The sequence below is a fragment of the Schistocerca piceifrons genome, chromosome 1 (assembly GCF_021461385.2).
Source record: "Schistocerca piceifrons isolate TAMUIC-IGC-003096 chromosome 1, iqSchPice1.1, whole genome shotgun sequence".
Classification (NCBI taxonomy): Eukaryota; Metazoa; Arthropoda; class Insecta; order Orthoptera; family Acrididae; genus Schistocerca; species Schistocerca piceifrons.
In genome coordinates this window covers 1,125,907,031-1,125,922,269 of record NC_060138.1, presented here as the reverse complement: position 1 = coordinate 1,125,922,269, position 15,239 = coordinate 1,125,907,031, and the positions used below count along the sequence as shown (strand labels likewise).

At 41.3% G+C, this 15,239-nt stretch overlaps 1 protein-coding gene across 2 annotated transcripts in view; it reads right to left on the bottom strand.

Moving 5' to 3' along the window:
* LOC124779165 (serine/threonine-protein phosphatase 6 regulatory ankyrin repeat subunit A-like) overlaps positions 1-15,239 on the bottom strand; it is a 303,064-nt gene that overhangs the window by 180,743 nt on the left and 107,082 nt on the right. The gene's annotated exons all lie outside the window — the stretch shown is intronic.

Sequence of the window (15,239 nt, the reverse complement as noted above, 5' to 3'; positions counted from 1 at the left end):
ACATAAAAGAGAGAGAGAGAGAGAGAGAGAGAACGTAATATCCTATGACTATAGTATCAATGAGTCACAATTGCAATCAGTTAACTCATACAAATATCTGTGTGTAACACTTTGTAGGGATATGACACTGAATGATAACATAGACTTAGTTGTGGTATAGCAGGTGGTGGACTTAGGTTTATTCGTTGTATACTGAGGCAGTGCAATAAATCTACAAAGGAGATTTCTTACAAATCACGCATGCGATTGGTCCTAGAAAAATTGCTCAAGTGTGCGGGACCTGTACGAAACAGGACTAACAGGGGATATTGAACATATACAGATAAGGGCAATGCAAATGGTCACAGGTTTGTCTAATCCATAGGATAAGGTCACAGAGATGCTGAAGAAACTGAATTGGCAGACTCTTAAAGATAACATGAGCAATCCCAAGAAATTCTACTAACGAAGTTTGAAGAAGCAGCTTTAAACAATGATTCTATGAATATACTACAACCCCGTATGTACTGCTCACGTGAAGACAAGATCAGAATAATTACATCATGCACAAAGGCGTTGAAACAATCATTCTTCCCACACTCCATAAGTGAATTGAATGGGAAGAAATCCTAATAACTGGTAGAATGGAATGTATCCTCTGCCGTGCACTTCACAGAGGTTTGCAGAGTATAGACATAAATTAGATGCAGACAGAGTCTAGTTGTAAAAAATCCAGATGTAAGTAGAAATTCACAGAAAGAGACAAGTATTTTCATATGTGTGTATTCACAAACTGATGATTATATTTACAGAAAAATATGACTTCTATATGAGTTTTGCTCTATTCATTACATCTGCAATTTTTATGGCATGCTATGGGAATGAATTTGAGAGATAAAGTTAGAAGCAATGAAATCTAAACTTAAAACTGCCAATATCTATGGGGAAAAATCAATGGGTTTCATATCCACAAAAGAAGAGCTGTGAGCACTTCCCAGGAGAAATTCATTTTCACCAGTTCAAAGAAAGGTCCATAACTTAGTCTTAGTGTTACAAGGAAACGAACAAAGAAACAGGCTTAAAAGTATATAACCACTTCACTTTTAAATTAAAAGGATAACTAATACTGAAAGCTTTCAAGCAAATAGGAAATATTTTTACTTGACAAATCCTTGTCCTCCATAGATTGATTTCTGAGCAGACAATATGTATGTGGTTAGGTTACACTAAATAAGTTTTGTTATAGATTAAAATTAAAAGAAAACTCCAGTTATGTAAACTGCCCTCATGTAGTGACGTGTCTGCAGATAAAATGTACCTTAAGTCTAGTTTACACAACAACATTGAGTTGTGCAACTCGTTGCATGGAATGAGTTGCACGCAAGTGTAGACATGGCGACACCAGAATACGCTTCAGTTTCAACGTTTTGTGGTCCCTGTGACGTGTCTGAAATGAAACTTTTGGCGGCTGCACATCGCACAAGTTGTGATGGAGTAAAAGCTTTTTGTGGAAAATTGCTGCATAAGAAAAAAAAATAGCAAACATGTTTCTATTCATGACTGGATGAAGAAAAGACATCAGCTTGGTTGCTCAGCATCCTTGCTGAAATAATTTATAACAGAAGACCCAAGAAGTTCTTTTAATTATCTTAGAATGTCACCAGAACTGTTCATGTTTCCTCTAAATAGAGTTAGTTATTCGATAAGGAATACAGGTATTGTAATACATGCAGCACTGTCGCCAGAAATGAAATTACATATCACATTGCATGCATTACAATCGTGAACACTCAGCATGCTATAAGATACGGTTTTAGTTGGTGATGACTCTTTTTCATTAACACCAATAATTATTAACATTAACAGTAATAATTATTAACATTAGCAACAATAATTAGTCGAAGCAGGCGGCATTAAGAAGGGAATGGTTTGCAAACTACTCTCTTGAAGATAGATCTGTACAGTGGCAATATTTCAAAATTCTAACAAATGTGAATGGGGAGCACTGCAGCAACATTTTAAATAGATCAATATTGAAAAAGAATGGAGCTTCTTGAATTTGAATAGCCTTCCCTCCCGTCGACAAAATTCCTTAGCAAAGAGTTGGCCAACTCGAATGATGGGATTTTAGTCTTGTAGATGAGAGCATTGCCACAGCTAGAATTACACTCGCTTGTATTTTTCTTAATTCAGTTGTATATGTGCTCCTAACTCAATAAATTTTGCCTTGCAGCTCAGATAATGTCAAACCATCTACGTTATGATCGCCTCAGCGGCAGCAATATATTGCTTATTTTTGTAATCAGCATCATTGAAATCCCACAAACATCTATGCAAAGCATAGATACCCAAAAAGTGAACATTATTCGCCATTCCCCATTTCATATTTAAGCTTGTTTACACCCTACAAACACACATAACATCAAAACTCATGCAACTAGTGTTGCCAGAGTTGGAACACGCCAAAAGCGTTTAGTTTCAACAATGAGTTGCACAAATGCAGGGCGCGCATGCGTAGTGACAAGTAGGGCAGTTGCCTGCAACCTAGTGTAAGCTAGGCTTTAGTTGTGAACCTAGTGATAATGTTCTACATCATGACAAGCTGCAGCGAATATGATCTGTGGAACATGCAAATAAACTAAAACTAAATCAAGCTCAGCCAGATACAAAAATAGTTTCATTAATTCTGAAACAGTATTTACTTCGGCCTCGTATGGGGGAAGAAGAATTATCTGGTCGTTATGCTCCTGAATTAATGTTAAAACGGACTACAATGAGAGTGTATAAAAACAAAATTAGGCGTATTTCTATAGTACTCTAATTGAAACTCATAGTTTTCTAATACTGTCTGTTAGGCAACATTGAGAGACCAATTACTGTGTTAAAATACCCACCTATCTTGAACAAATGACATGTATGATCACCAGGCTCATCAGGAACTGGTGAAGTGTGTCATGCCTTTAAGAAAAGTAGTCTGTTCTATGCTAAACATTGTCATGCACTTACTAGTTGAAAAGTTCCAATTTACTCATTTATTCATGCATGAATGCCACTGTGAAGGAAAATGATCAGTAGAGTGGAATGAGTTAAGTTATACTTCAATTTTACAACTACCGGCAACCTGTTTACATTGACAGTTATGGGAATTACTCCTAATATAAAAAGAAAGATATTTTTTATGTGACAAAAATGTCGCAGGTACAGTATTTTCTCACTAAGGGTCCCTGAAAGGTTTGACACTGGACTTACCTTAGGCTAATATTTATTGTTGTTTTGACTGCTACATACGAAAAAGAATGACACTGGAATCAGCTTTACAAAATATTATATCTTATTATGAGTGGGGATAAGTTTCCATTACTGCTAGTAATATCCATCAATAGACAATTACATGATTATTGTTATATTCTGTTGTGCATATATGAAATTCTCTACTGATTTTTACAGGTTCTTGATGGTTCTGAGTTAGCTGACGTGTGTCTCATTTATGGGAAGGCATGATGCAACTGTTGAGCAGCAACACTCCTGCACACTGAACAATTTCCAGGGAGGAGGTTATCAAATCATTTCATATTTCAAGGACTTGATGGCTGTCTTCATGAAACAGGATCCCTATGACCAGGCTGATGAGAAACTGGCATACCTCGCAGTCTGCGAACCATTCACTTTGATGAAGCTGTGTTACAGCAAACTAAGGACAAGCCTAGCAACAGAACACAGCTCACATCCACAAAACTTAAATACATACCTCCAATGTCAATGTGTAGAGGATATTTATGTATTTATTTAGTGCCCTTGTTGTCACATTCATGATATTGGACTTGTCAAAGTACAAAACAGTATAAAATATTATATACTTACATCATGTACAAAATTTTATCATTCGTGTCAACACAACTTTATAACAAAACATTATTCTGCTTAATTAGATTCTAAAATTCTCCCCAATTCTATCTAGTACCTCCTCATTAGTTATGTGATCTACCCATCTAACCTTCAGCATTCTTCAGTAGCACCACATTTTGAAAGCTTCTATTCTCTTCTTATCTAAACTATTTATCGTCCATATATTCATATGGTTGAATTTTATGAGAGCTGCATTTTCAACATACGATTTCTCTTGAACTTTCTGTAGCTATATTTTCTGCTATATTTAAGAAATAATTAACACATTTGCTACCTGTGTTTCATCATTTACAGCCCTTCCATTTAGTTCAACAGTGATGTTACCCTGTTCTTTGACCAGTTGTTCTCTTTTTTTGTTCCACTGCATTCCATATGGCCTTAAGTCAGTCATCGAAAATACTGATTTCTGACATTATGTGCATATTACTTGATTTTTTAATCAATCTTTCTTAGTAATTTTGAGTGGTTTTTGTAATGTGAAACTTCTGCGGGATCTCTATTTGTTCCTGCAACAGCTACATTTCCCTTTTCCTTTCACAAGATACTTTAATCCCTCTATGTGGAAAGATGTTTTCAAATAATGATATGAATTTATCATGGAATGGATTATATTTTATAGCAGAATTTGGTTCATTATAAATTTCATCCCAGGCCAACTCTTGTAAAACGCTCTCAAAAACATTTATTCTGGAGTCATTAATTAACATTTCCACTGAAGAGTATCTACATTGTAAGGCAATATCTTATTTATCCTAATGAACTGTGCACGATGATCAGAGAGAGCATTTGTTTCTGGGTAGGCAGTTATTTTCTTGCTTTGAGCTTCATCAAAGAAAACATTATCAATTAGGGTCCCACTGTCTCTATTGACTCATGATGTAAAGTTAGTTACTGAGGTCAAATTGTAGGAGCCAGATAACATTTCCAGATAATTTTTCTATCAGAATCCTTTAGAAAACCTTTGTTGAAATCACCACAGATTATTAACTGCTTGCGGCTGTCTGACAGAGAGCACATTAAGGAATCCAGATTCCTCTTAAATGGTTCAAAATGTCACAGGGGAGATCTATATACAGTTACAATTGAAAGTGGCTAATTTTTTAGTATCAATTCACAAGTAAACACTTCTATGTGCTGATCACTACAAAATCTACTTGTCACAATGTTTTTGAACTTGTATTACATCTTAAGGGATGTGAAACTTCTCTTTTTCCAGTATTAGTTCTATATGACTAAGAATCTAGAGTGTCATCCTTTATAATTTAACTTTTCTAACCAAGTGGTTATGTGGTGCTCAGATAGGCACAGGATGTCTATCTTTTGAGACTTCTCTAAAATTTTCCAAACAGACAGGCAGCTCTTCTACCTTATTACTCTATCCTCTAATATTCTGATTAAATAAGCTAACCTTACTTTTCTGTGCATTCTTAAGCGTTTTGTGTGACTCTTCTGTTATTTTAACCTCTTTCATAATATAGTGCCTGACTCTACATCTACAACTACATCTACAATGAAAAGCCAAAGAAACTGTACACCTGCCTAATATCATGTAGGGCTCCCCCGCGAGCACGCAGAAGTACTACAACATGACGTGGCATGGACACGACTAATGTCTGAAGTAGTGCTGGAGGGAATTGACACCATGAATCCTGCAGGGCTAACCATAAATCTGTAGGTGTATGAGGGTTTGGAGATCTCTTCTGAGCAGCACATTGCAAGACATCCCAGATATGCTCAATAATCAAAATATCCATGGGTGTACTGCCAGTCTACAGTGTCCAACGGGCACAATATTTCGGTGATCATACATGTCACCATAATCTGGTGAACTGACAGACTGAGCTCCTGTGAACATACCGGTACGGAGATCCATACGCTATGGCTGCTCAGGGGGAACTGGGTTCGGTCGTGGCGGCGGCCAATTTAAATACCCTCCGCCCGCGGCGCACTCCCTCTGCCGTCTGCGCCCCGCACCTAGGTCGCGCAATGGAACAGATTGCAATGGTGTCTGAGATGACATCAGTGTGATGGCTCTGCCCGCCGTGGTCATCACAACTATACGTTTGCTCGATTTACTCTTGATTAACCCAATCGCTGGTTCCCAAGCCTTGCTAAGATTATAGCCACAGTTAAGGTTTATGAGGTCGTCATTGGTGCAAATATCGATGGCTTCTCTGACAATGCTGTCCCAGTATCTTGACGTCTGTACCAGAATCCTCATGCGTTCATACTCCATAGCGTGATTTTCCGACAAACAATGTTCAGCGACCGCCGACTTGCTTGGATACATCAGTCGAGTGTGCCTCTGGTGTTCACGGCATCGATCCTCGACGGTACGCATCGTCTGACCAATATATGACTTGCCACATTGACACGGAATCTGGTACATGCCGGCCTTCCTCAAACCGAGGTCATCTTTGGCACTCCCCACCAGTGCACGAGTTTATTCAGAGGACAAAACACAGTTCCACCCTGGTGTTTCCTCAAAATGCAGGCGATTTTCCCCAAGAGTGCGCCTGTATATGGAATAAACGCAGTGCCTACCTCCTCCCTCGTGATTTCATCCATTTCCACAGGTTGTGCTGCAGTGGTTGGGCAGAGAGCACGTTGAATCTGCCACTCTGAGTACCCATTTTTTTGAAATACAGTTCTCACATGTTCCAATTCCTGGGGTAGACTCTCTGCATCAGAGATAGTGGCACCCTATGTACTAGAGTTTTAAGTACCCCATTCCTCTGTGAAGGGTGGTGGTAGCTGTCTGCGTGCAAATACAGATCAGTGTGCATTGTCTTCCGATACACCCCATGACCTAGGGTGCCATCAGCCCTTCTCTTGACCAAGACGTCAAGGAAAGGTAATTTACCCTCCGTTTCAGTCTCCATGGTGAATTTGATGTTGGGGTGTATGGAGTTTAGATGTGTAAGGAAGTCAAGGAGTTTATCCATACCATGTGGCCATATGACAAATGTGTCATCCACATAATGGAAAAAGCTAGTAGGTTTCCATTCGGATGATGACAGGGCTTCCTCCTCGAAGTTCTCCATGTACAAATTCACTACCACTGGTGAGAGTGGGTTACCCATGGCGACTCCCTCCGTTTGTTCGTAGTATTCTCCATTAAAAAGAAAATACGTGGAAGTCAAGACATGCCTAAAAAGTTCAGTGATCTTCTTGTCGAACTTCTGCCTAATCAATCCTAGTGATTACCACAGGAGTACCCTCATAAACAAGGAAACAACGTCAAAACTCACCATGATATCTGACTCATCCAACCTGAAGCTATCAAGGAGTTTAACAAAATCCACAGAATTACGGATGTGATGAGGGCATTTACCCACATAAGGACTTAATATTCCCGTCAGGTATTTGGCCAACAAATATGTAGGTGCCCTGATGTTGCTGAGAATGGGGCGTAATGGTACCCCCTCTTTGTGAACCTTCGGGAGTCCATATAGTCTAGGCGGTACCAGACCTTGGGGTAACAATTTCTTAGCGTCACCCTCTGGTAAATCTGCATCCTTGAGAAGCGACCTCGTCTTGTTCTCCACCTTCTTTGTAGGGTCACCGCTGAGCTTCCGGTAGGAATCGTCATTTAGCAGGCTCTGTATCTTATTAGTGTAGTCCTCATGGGAGACAACAACTGTAGCATTGCCTCTGTCAGCCAGTAAGACAACAATTTCAGAGCGCTCCCTCAGATCACGAATGGCCACCCTCTCTTTACTGGTGATATTTGACTTCATCGGCATGGATTTCGTCAACGCACAACAAGTTTCACGACATATTTCTGCAGCTGATTCAGGTGGAAGTCGAGCTGCAACCTGTTCAACAGCACTAACAATTTCTGCGACCGGAGTGAACTTGGGGGTGGGAGTGAAATTGAGACCTTTCTGCAAAACCAAGACTGCATCATCACTCAACACCATGCCACTCAAATTTATGACAGTCTTGCACGGAACCTGCAAAGATGGTTTGTCAAGGAGACGTGAAAACTTAGCTGTTTGACGTCCCGTTGCCTTCTTATGGGCGGAATCATCTGCAACCCGGGTGACACCATCAATCCAATCCCAGGAAAAAGCAGTGAAATTACTAGCCAGTTGCAAATGTAGTTTGAGTAATTCCTGTGAGATAAACTCAAGGCTCCAACAGGTGAATTGCACTCTCTCACGTACCAATGCGAGGCTGGCTCATTTCTTGATTCTCTTAGCTGCTGCAGAATCGATGTGATGCATAACCTTAGCAAAATTTGGAACAACATTCTTGGAATGACATCTCCTTAGAAAGGCAAGAGTACTTAGCAAACGACATCTACGGTGGCGCAACTTTTCAAATTTCTTCATGCTGTGGTACATCTCCTCCCCATAAAGGTGTATGATGTGATTCTTGAGTTTCTCCCGGAGTATTTGATAATAAAAATATCCACGGGTATACTGTCGGTCTACAGTGTCCAATGGGCACAATATTTCAGCGATCATACATGTCACCACCATCAGGTGAACTGACGGACTGAGCTCCTGTGAACGTGCTGGTACGGAGATCCGTACGCTATGGCTGCTCAGGGGAAACTGGGTTCGGTCGCGGCGGTGGCCGATTCAAATACCCTCCGCCCGCGGCGCACTCCCTCCGCCATCCGCGCCCCGCGCCACAGTCGTACGATAGAACAGATTTGACGGCATCTGAGTTGACGTCGGTGTGATGGCTCTGTCCACCGTGATCGTCACAACTATACGATTGCGCGGCCGCCGCCGCGACCGAACCCAGTTCCCCCAGAGCAGCCATAGCGTGTGGATCTTCGTACTAGCACGTTCACAGGAGCTCAGTCTATGAGTTCAGCTGATGATGGCAACATGTATGATCACCGAAATATTGTGCCCGTTGGACACTGTAGACTGGCAATACACCCATGGATATTTTGATTATCAAATATGCCGGGAGAAACTCAAGAATCATATGCTCAATAATGTTCATGTATGGGGAGTTTGGTGGCCGGCGGAAGTGTTTAAATTTCTAAGAGTGTTCCTGGAACCATTCTGTAGCAATTCTGGACATGTTGGGTGTCACATTGTCTGCTGGAATTACCCAAGTCTGTCTGAATGCACGTTGGACATGAATGGATGCAGGTGATCCGACAGGATTCTTACATACTTGTCTCCTGTCAGAGTCATATCTAGACATATCACAGGTCCCATATCACTGAAACTGCACACGTATCACACCATTACAGAGACTCCACCAGCTCGAAAAATCCTCTGCTGACATGCAGGGTCCATGGATTTATCAGGTTGTGTTCATACCCATACATGTCCATCTGCTTGTTACAATTTGAAATGAGACTCGTCCAACCAGGCAACATGTTTCCAGTCATCAATAGTCCAATGTTGGTGTTGACAAGCCCAGGTGAGGCATAAAGCTTTGTGTCATGCTGTCATCAAGGGTACATGAGTGGGCCTTCGGCTCTGAAAGCCCATACCGGTGATGTTTTGTTGAATGGTACATACGCTGACACTTGTTGATGGCCCAGCACTGAAATCTGCAGCAATTTGTAGAAGGGTTGCATTTCTGTCATATTGAATGATTTCCTACAGTTGTCATTGGTCCCGTTCTTGCAGGATCTTTTTCCAGCCACAGCAACGTTGGAGGTTTGATGTTTCACTAGATTCCTAATATTCACAATTCACTCATGAAATGGTCAAACAGGAAAATCCCCCTTCATCGCTACCTTGGAGATGCTGTGTCCCACTGTTTGTGCGTCGACTATAACACAACATTCAAAATCACTTAAATCTTGATAATCCACCATTGTAGCAACAGTAACTGAGCTAAGAACTGTGCCAGACACTTGTTGTCTTATATAGGCTTTGCTGATTACAGCACCATGTTCTGCATGTTTACATATCACTATATTTGAATATACATGCCTATACCAGTTTCTTTGATGCTTCAGTGTATATCTACATCTACGTCTATACTCTGCAAACCATAGTAAGATGCATGGCAGAGGGTACATCCCACAATACGAGTTATTAGGATTTCTTCCCCTTTCTATTCTGGTATGGAGCGTGGGAAGAATGATTGTTTGAATGCCTCTATGTGTGCCGTAATTATTGTAATCTTATTCTCATGTTACCTACGTGATTGACACATAGAGGATTGTAGTATATTCCTAGAGTCATCATTCAAAACCAGTTCTTGTAACTTGTCTAATACACTTTCTTGGGTTATATTAGAACAAATAAGCCCTCGGTCACAAATATTAAGTCAAAATTGACCAGGTTTCGACGCTACTATGAGTGCTGTCTTCAGAATTAGACTAACTGTTCTAAAACATATTACATATATTATACATTAATAAAATTTAAGTTTGTACTGACTGGAAAAAGATGCAGTACTTACAAGTCACATATTAAAGAAAGATCTAAGCCGGAAAGGCAACGTCATGAATAGTTGTGAGATGGCAAGCTTACTACAGAAGACAATAACATCACTTTCAATATTTTTCGAAAAGAAACGTATACTGACCAAATCGTGCCTGCTTCCTCTTTTCATCCACAGTCTCAAAAAATGGCCTTTTTTCACTCTGCCGTCCACCGAGCCACCTCCATACCACTTTCAACAGAAAAGTTTAATGAGGAGATTAATTTACTTACAACCACAGCAGTCAATAATGAATATACGCCTAACATAGTGGACAATATCCTAAAAAAGAAAACTGCAAGAACTACCACGCTCAACACCTCATGCATTGAAATTAACCCAAAAAAACGTTTTTCTATTCCTTTCATAGGACCCATTTCTTATCAGATTCAGCGCATGCTTCACAACAAATACAACTGAAATGTTGCCTTCTCTACTAATAATAATCTAAAGAGAAACTTCATTCATAATTTGAAACCCATTCGCTCCCCTACAGAAAGTTCTGGCGTTTATAAGATCATCTGCGATACCTGCTCCTCCTATTATATAGGGAAAACTGGGTGTGCTTTCACCATCAGATATAAAGAACATCTTTTGAGAAAGAACAGCACCAGTTCCCTAAATTCATCCTTCGCTGATCATCTCTTAATTACTGGATACGTGCCTTAAGCCATAGGCGATAACAATATTCTGCATACCGAAAAGAAAGGGCGTAGGTTAGATGTCTTAGAGGAATTAGAGATTTTCAAACATCTCTCTCGTCATGATGGCCTCATTCTCAACAAACAGCTGCAGCTGCGAAATAAAAACTTTTTTGACTGTATAAAGCCAGTGCTTGATCTTTGATTCAGATTTCCTCATGCAGTTTACTGAAATGTTGTTTTCCTGTCACATCTTTGCTGTTTTCTTGTATGCCATAACTAACGTTTTTTATGTTACAAAATGTATCTCTATTTAAAGCAGATAAATATGTAACTTCATCCTATTATTATTAGTGCTTATGTTATGCCTGAATCAGCTGCATCACAATTTCATGTGTCTATTTTGAATGTACAGTAGCCTAGTTGTTTCTGCAGCTACTAGATGGCTCTCGTAGTAAACACCATGTTTACTTGCCCACACTTTCTAACATGGGCAGTTGCAGAGGGTGGGCTTACTGGTAGTTGGGAGCTCCAACGTCAGGCGCATAATGGGGCCCCTTAGGGAAATGGCAGCAAGAGAGGGGAAGAAAACCAATGTGCACTCCGTGTGCATACCGGGGGGAGTCATTCCAGATGTGGAAAGTGTCCTTCCGGATGCCATGAAGGGTACAGGGTGCACCCATCTGCAGGTGGTCGCTCATGTCGGCACCAATGATGTGTGTCGCTATGGATCGGAGGAAATCCTCTCTGGCTTCCGGCGGCTATCTGATTTGATGAAGACTGCCAGTCTCGCTAGCGGGATGAAAGCAGAGCTCACCATCTGCAGCATCGTCGACAGGACTGACTGCGGACCTTTGGTACAGAGCCGAGTTGAGGGTCTGAATCAGAGGCTGAGACGGTTCTGCGACCGTGTGGGCTGCAGATTCCTCGACTTGCGCCATAGGGTGGTGGGGTTTCGGGTTCCGCTGGATAGATCAGGAGTCCACTACACGCAACAAGCGGCTACACGGGTAGCAGGGGTTGCGTGGCGTGGGCTGGGCGGTTTTTTAGGTTAGATGGCCTTGGGCAAGTACAGAAAGGGCAACAGCCTCAACGGGTGCGGGGCAAAGTCAGGACATGCGGGGACCAAGCAGCAATCGGTATTGTAATTGTCAACTGTCGAAGCTGCGTTGGTAAAGTACCGGAACTTCAAGCGCTGATAGAAAGCACCGAAGCTAAAATCGTTATAGGTACAGAAAGCTGGCTTAAGCCAGAGATAAATTCTGCCGAAATTTTTACAAAGGTACAGACGGTGTTTAGAAAGGATAGATTGCATGCAACCGGTGGTGGAGTGTTCGTCGCTGTTAGTAGTAGTTTATCCTGTAGTGAAGTGGAAGTGGATAGTTCCTGTGAATTATTATGGGTAGAGGTTACACTAAACAACCGAACTAGATTAATAATTGGCTCCTTTTACCGACCTCCCGACTCAGCAGCATTAGTGGCAGAACAACTGAGAGAAAATTTGGAATACATTTCACACAAATTTTCTCAGCATGTTATAGTCTTAGGTGGAGATTTCAATTTACCACATATAGACTGGGACACTCAGATGTTTAGGACGGGTGGTAGGGACAGAGCATCGAGTGACATTATACTGAGTGCACTATCCGAAAATTACCTCGAGCAATTAAACAGAGAACCGACTCGTGGAGATAACATCTTGGACCTACTGATAACAAACAGACCCGAACTTTTCGACTCTGTATGTACAGAACAGGGAATCAGTGATCATAAGGCCGTTGCAGCATCCCTGAATATGGAAGTTAATAGGAATATAAAAAAAGGGAGGAAGGTTTATCTGTTTAGCAAGAGTAATAGAAGGCAGATTTCAGACTACCTAACAGATCAAAACGAAAATTTCTGTTCCAACACTGACAATGTTGAGTGTTTATGGAAAAAGTTCAAGGCAATCGTAAAATGCGTTTTAGACAGGTACGTGCCGAGTAAAACTGTGAGGGACGGGAAAAACCCACCGTGGTACAACAACAAAGTTAGGAAACTACTGTGAAAGCAAAGAGAGCTCCACTCCAAGTTTAAATGCAGCCAAAACCTCTCAGACAAACAGAAGCTAAACGATGTCAAAGTTAGCGTAAGGAGGGCTATGCGTGAAGCGTTCATTGAATTCGAAAGTAAAATTCTATGTACCGACTTGACAGAAAATCCTAGGAAGTTCTGGTCTTACGTTAAATCAGTAAGTGGCTCGAAACAGCATATCCAGACACTACGGGATGATGATGGCATTGAAACAGAGGATGACACGCGTAAAGCTGAAATACTAAACACCTTTTTCCAAGCTGTTTCACAGAGGAAGACCGCACTGCAGTTCCTTCTCTAAATCCTCGCACAAACGAAAAAATGGCTGACATCGAAATAAGTGTCCAAGGAATAGAAAAGCAACTGGAATCACTCAATAGAGGAAAGTCCACTGGACCTGACGGGATACCAATTCGATTCTACACAGAGTACGCGAAAGAACTTGCCCCCCTTCTAACAGCCGTGTACCGCAAGTCTCTAGAGGAACGGAGGGTTCCAAATGATTGGAAAAGAGCACAGATAGTCCCAGTCTTCAAGAAGGGTCGTCGAGCAGATGCGCAAAACTATAGACCTATATCTCTTACGTCGATCTCTTGTAGAATTTTAGAACATGTTTTTTGCTCACGTATCATGTCATTTCTGGAAACCAAGAATCTACTATGTAGGAATCAACAAGGATTCCGGAAACAGCGATCGTGTGAGACCCAACTCGCCTTATTTGTTCATGAGACCCAGAAAATATTAGATACAGGCTCCCAGGCAGATGCTATTTTTCTTGACTTCCGGAAGGCATTCGATACAGTTCCGCACTGTCGCCTGATAAACAAAGTAAGAGCCTACGGAATATCAGACCAGCTGTGTGGCTGGATTGAAGAGTTTTTAGCAAACAGAACACAGCATGTTGTTATCAATGGAGAGACGTCTACAGACGTTAAAGTAACCTCTGGCGTGCCACAGGGGAGTGTTATGGGACCATTGCTTTTCACAATATATATAAATGACTTAGTAGATAGTGTCGGAAGTTCCATGCGGCTTTTCGCGGATGATGCTGTAGTATACAGAGAAGTTGCAGCATTAGAAAATTGTAGCGAAATGCAGGAAGATCTGCAGCGGATAGGCACTTGGTGCAGGGAGTGGCAACTGACCCTTAACATAGACAAATATAATGTATTGTGAATACATAGAAAGAAGGATCCTTTATTGTATGATTATATGATAGCGGAACAAACACTGGTAGCAGTTACTTCTGTAAAATATCTGGGGGTATGCGTGCGGAACGATTTGAAGTGGAATGATCATATAAAATTAATTGTTGGTAAGGCGGGTACCAGGTTCCAGGTTGAGATTCATTGGGAGAGTGCTTAGAAAATGTAGTCCATCAACAAAGGAGGTGGCTTACAAAACACTCGTTCGACCTATACTTGAGTATTGCTCATCAGTGTGGGATCCGTACCAGATCGGTCTGACGGAGGAGATAGAGAAGATCCAGAGAAGAGCGACGCGTTTCGTCACAGGGTTATTTGGTAACCATGATAGCGTTAGGGAGATGTTTAGCAAACTCAAGTGGCAGACTCTGCAAGAGAGGCGCTCTGCATCGCGGTGTAGCTTGCTCGCCAGGTTTCGAGAGGGTGCGTTTCTGGATGAGGTATCGAATATATTGCTTCCCCCTACTTATACCTCCCGAGGAGATCACGAATGTAAAATTAGAGAGATTAGAGCGCGCACGGAGGCTTTCAGACAGTCGTTCTTCCCACGAACCATACGCGACTGGAACAGGAAAGGGAGGTAATGACAGTGGCACGTAAAGTGCCCTCCGCCACACACCGTTGGGTGGCTTGCGGAGTATCAATGTAGATGTAGATGTAGATGTAGTCTCGTTGCAACCCTTGTTCACAGTACGAGCAGCCCTTAGCGGCTTGCCATCTCACAACTATTCATGACGTTGCCTTTCCGGCTTAGATCTTTCTTTAATATGTGACTTGTAAGTACTGCATCTTTTTCCAGTCGGCACAAACTTTAATTTTATTAATGCATTATATATCTAAAATGTTTTAGAACAGTTAGTCTAATTCTGAAGACGACGGTCATAGTAGCATCGAAACCTGGTCAATTTTGACTTAATATTTGTGACCGAGGGCTTATTTGTTCTAATATAATTCTGACATGGTTACTGAACCTTAGCAGCTATGTTCAAAGTTTTACATTTCTTGGGTTATTTATCCCCTGTTA